Source organism: Saccopteryx leptura, chromosome 4 (genome assembly GCF_036850995.1).
Source record: "Saccopteryx leptura isolate mSacLep1 chromosome 4, mSacLep1_pri_phased_curated, whole genome shotgun sequence".
Lineage (NCBI taxonomy): Eukaryota > Metazoa > Chordata > Mammalia > Chiroptera > Emballonuridae > Saccopteryx > Saccopteryx leptura.
In genome coordinates this window covers 181,958,359-181,963,382 of record NC_089506.1, presented here as the reverse complement: position 1 = coordinate 181,963,382, position 5,024 = coordinate 181,958,359, and the positions used below count along the sequence as shown (strand labels likewise).

The 5,024-nt window shown below is 41.2% G+C and overlaps 1 pseudogene; it reads right to left on the bottom strand.

Annotated features, from left to right (window-relative positions):
- Nucleotides 1-3,726: 3,726 nt before the first annotated feature.
- Nucleotides 3,727-4,346, bottom strand: LOC136404292 (ER lumen protein-retaining receptor 3 pseudogene; annotated as a pseudogene).
- Nucleotides 4,347-5,024: the final 678 nt, after the last annotated feature.

Below are 5,024 nucleotides of genomic sequence, written 5' to 3'. Positions count from 1 at the left end.
CATTATAAATAATGGGACAGAGGCTGAGAGAAATAACCTCAAGTACAACTCTCTAAACGTTGTCTCTGACTCCCACTGCTCTTCCAAGTGGCGCATCCAGACAATGGACTGGCCTTTCAATGCCTTCATGGGGTTGTCCCAATTTTCCTCTACTTCTTAACCTAGTCAGATGCTGCCACCCAAGTTTTACCAAACCAGAAATCTGGAAGTTTCCTTAGATTTCGTTCCTCCACTCCCTACCTTCAAGAAGCCTCCAAGCCATGTTTATTCTGCTTTTTATCTGGCCCTTAAATTTTTCTCTTTGTCTCTATTTTCATGGCTACTACTTTATTTTTTACTTGTCTTGACTCCTATTTTCTTTGACCAATTACTAGGCAAGCTTTTAACTGTCTTTTCTGATGTGAATATTACCCATTTACTTTATTTCCAATTTGGGAATTTATTCTATATCTTGTCTCCAGAATAATATTATTAAAAGGTAATTTTAGTCCTGTCCATTCCATACATAAAGTTCTGTAGTTGTTCCCATTGAACTTCAGGTCAGGCTGTCTCATGTCTCTGGACTTCTGCTCAGCCTATCCCTCTGCTCCACACACCGCTGCCACTTTCCCCTCCTCTCCTTTCTCTCTCAACACACATAACACCAAATTAATAAACTTAGCTATACATGAATGAACACTCGGATAATTTTTCCACATTCAATAAAAAAGAAAAACTAAAATTACTTTGAGATGAATTTTGGAATTACTGAAAATTTTGAAATAGTGATAATGCTAGAACAGTTTCGGCAAGCATGCAAGCACTTAAATTGTTTAAGGGAGTGTGATTTGGTTTTCCCTTTCTAAATATCATTTTGTTACTATATAACAAGAGCCGTAAAAATGTCCATTTGGCCTAATATTTTCATATCTAATGATTTATGCTAAAAGAATAAGCATTAAATATGCAATTAAAGATTATCTCCTTGAATATAAATCTTCATATTCAAGAATATTACAGAATTATTCATTAGAAACAATTTAGGTACATGTTTAAGGATAAACTAATGATTTAAAAATTAAAATATGTAATATGCTCATATTTTATACTAATTAGAAATCATGTCTTCTAAAACATAGCATAAGAAAATATTCATAATACAATTTTAAATAGATAAAGCAGAATATTTTTACTCCATAAAATATATATCTATGTAGAAGCATAAAGGAGACTAGGAAACAAGCCAAACAAATTAAATAGGTCAATGTATTAATAGAAATTATTTCTGATAGTAGGATTCATGATGGCTTAAATTATGTTTTTATATTTTAAATTTTCTTTACAGAGATTAAAGATGAGGGTTAAATGGATTGACACAGCACAGAGGATTTTTAGGGTATTAAAATACTCTGTATGATACTATAAAGGTCATTACATGTCATTATACATTAATTCAAACTCATAGAAAGTACAATACCAAAAATGAGTTCTCATGTAAACTATAGACTGAGGTGACTATATGTCAATGTAGGTTCTTCAGTTTTAACAAATGTGAAGTTGTGGTTTGGGGGTGTCGCTAATGTGAAGGCTGTGCATGTGTGGAATCAGGGGGTACATGGGAAATCTCTGTGCTTTGTGGGGGTGTCGCTAATGTGAAGGCTGTGCATGTGTGGAATCAGGGGGTACATGGGAAATCTCTGTGCTTTGTGGGGGTGTCGCTAATGTGAGGCTGTGCATGTGTGGAATCAGGGGGTACATGGGAAATCTCTGTGCTTTGTGGGGGTGTCGCTAATGTGAAGGCTGTGCATGTGTGGAATCAGGGGGTACATGGGAAATCTCTGTGCTTCGTGGGGGTGTCGCTAATGTGAAGGCTGTGCATGTGTGGAATCAGGGGGTACATGGGAAATCTCTGTGCTTCGTGAGGGTGTCGTTACTGTGAAGGCTGTGCATGTGTGGAGTCAGGGGGTACATGGGAAATCTCTGTGCTTCGTGGGGGTGTCGCTAATGTGAAGGCTGTGCATGTGTGGAATCAGGGGGTACATGGGAAATCTCTGTGCTTTGTGGGGGTGTCGCTAATGTGAAGGCTGTGCATGTGTGGAATCAGGGGGTACATGGGAAATCTCTGTGCTTCGTGGGGGTGTCGCTAATGTGAAGGCTGTGCATGTGTGGAATCAGGGGGTACATGGGAAATCTCTGTGCTTTGTGGGGGTGTCGCTAATGTGAAGGCTGTGCATGTGTGGAATCAGGGGGTACATGGGAAATCTCTGTGCTTCGTGGGGGTGTCGCTAATGTGAAGGCTGTGCATGTGTGGAATCAGGGGGTACATGGGAAATCTCTGTGCTTTGTGGGGGTGTCGCTAATGTGAAGGCTGTGCATGTGTGGAATCAGGGGGTACATGGGAAATCTCTGTGCTTTGTGGGGGTGTCACTAATGTGAAGGCTGTGCATGTGTGGAATCAGGGGGTACATGGGAAATCTCTGTGCTTTGTGGGGGTGTCGCTAATGTGAAGGCTGTGCATGTGTGGAATCAGGGGGTACATGGGAAATCTCTGTACTTTGTAGGGGTTTCGTTAATGTGAAGGCTGTGCATGTGTGGAATCAGGGGTACATGGGAAATCTCTGTGCTTCGTGGGGGTGTCGCTAATGTGAAGGCTGTGCATGTGTGGAATCAGGGGGTACATGGGAAATCTCTGTGCTTTGTGGGGGTGTCGCTAATGTGAAGGCTGTGCATGTGTGGAATCAGGGGGTACATGGGAAATCTCTGTGCTTTGTGGGGGTGTCGCTAATGTGAAGGCTGTGCATGTGTGGAATCAGGGGGTACATGGGAAATCTCTGTGCTTCGTGGGGGTGTCGCTAATGTGAAGGCTGTGCATGTGTGGAGTCAGGGGGTACATGGGAAATCTCTGTGCTTTGTGGGGGTGTCTCTAATGTGAAGGCTGTGCATGTGTGGAATCAGGGGGTACATGGGAAATCTCTGTACTTTGTGGGGGTGTCGCTAATGTGAAGGCTGTGCATGTGTGGAATCAGGGGGTACATGGGAAAACTCTGTACTTTCCCCTCAATTTGGCTGAGAATCTAAAGCTATTCTAAGAAAAATTTAAGTCTTTAAACATTTTTGTTCTTTTTACTTCTCAGTATGTGAGTGTGTCCTCTGGAGACAGATGGTCTGGGTTCATGTTCATATTCCAGTTCCATTTCTTTCAATGTGACTGTGAGCAAGTTACATAATCTTCCTAAAACCTTTTTTTCCTCATCCATAAATTGAAAACATAGACTAGAGGGTAAAATAATAATTTTTTAAACATTTATGTAATTTAACTCATATAAAAATCTTAGCATAGTGTCTGACACAGCATAAGCATTCAAATGAAAAAACTGTTGTTGAAGTTATTAAATATATAACTATTATTATCAATTGACATATATTTCTTTTCCTTTTTCTCTTTTTTTCCTTTTTAGAGAACAATTGTTTATTTGACCCATTAGTGAGTTAGGCCTCTACGGTTTCTTGACATTATTATTGACATCATATGGCACCATGTTTGTGTAATTGTCCCAGGGTTTTCATTACCTCAATATGGGAGGTGTTAGTAATGAGGTCTTCTAAATAGAATGATCAGTGATTTGCTGAAATCCATCCACAGTGAGCATTTTTCTTGCTTTAGTTTTAACATTTGGTCTGAGTCATATATAAGTCACTCAGTAGAACATCTTGTCCTCTGAAGGCCTTCAAATTGCATTGGAAGGCTTAACCTCTCTTTCCTTTAAGGACTTTGGTCACATATAAGTAGGAGAAGTCACAGTAGAAGATAGTATGTACCACTCCAGACACCACTTCAATTTGGTCATAAAATTCTCAGTCTGGTACTGCCTGATCCAGTTAGGTGGAGTGCCCGATACAGCCCAAGAAAGAACACGTAGTGAATAGTAATGGTCTCTGCCTCTCCAGTCTTACTAATCGTGGAGACCTGGGGCAGATGGTCACCAGTTCCAGGTAGACAGAGAAAGTCCAGAGAATCTCCAGGGGAGTGAAACTGTAGTTCTCAAGGAAGAAAAAGCCAATGACTGGGACTAGGAGAAACTCCAGGCAGAATGTGTCATTCTTACTGTCAAATATTTTCCAAAATTTCCCATAGATCATGGACACTGTGACATAGGTACAGAGGAGAAAAATCATTTTAATGACGTGTTGTAGATGGAGATGAAGTTGATGAACAGGTTCAGGTGCCTGGTGGTGAAGAGAAGAACAAAAAGGGTCTAGTTCTTCCCAGAGATGCCTTTGTAGCACTTGGACTTCCAGATCTTCCCCAGGAACAAGATCATGGCCAGAAGGTGGCTCAGGTCACCGAGGATACAGAACATGTTCATCATCCATCTCATTGACCCTGCACCCACGTGCAGCCAACACCTGGGAAACTTTCTGGCAAACAAAGCAGCTGCCATGTCCTTCTGTCCAACCTGTAGGTCCCATGTGGCCCTGTCCGCACCTCTGAGCTCCGCATGCTACCCAGCCACCACCAATCTGACATCACACTCTCAGAAGTACAAATGTTTCTTATTTGTTGTAATTGTCAAAATTAAATAAGATTGATAATAAAAATGTGAAAGCTGAAAGTCAGGGGAGAAAGCCCGTTTGTCAACTCTATTCAGAGCCCAAATTCAGTCCTGTGAGGGCCAGGCAGGTAGAAAACTGCACAGTGACATCCCAATAACAGAGAGAATCTATTTCTGAAGAAAATGGAGTATTGCTTTCTCTCTAAGTAGCAAACAAAGAAAGCAAGTGAGCACCAAGTTCAGAAATATGAACCTCAAAATATGGAGGAGATAGAGTCCACTGAGGATGCAAACTCAGGTGTCACTGGGTAGCCCAGCCTGAGCATAGCAGGTCTCAGCATAACTCTAGAGGAAGGCTGGGAGTGAAGAGCTGTATTTGTTATCTATTGCTATGTAACAAATTGCCCCTAGACTTAGCGGACTAAAACAATACACATTTATTATCCCACAGTGTCTCTGGGTCATGAATTTGGTTATGCTTAGCTGGGCTCT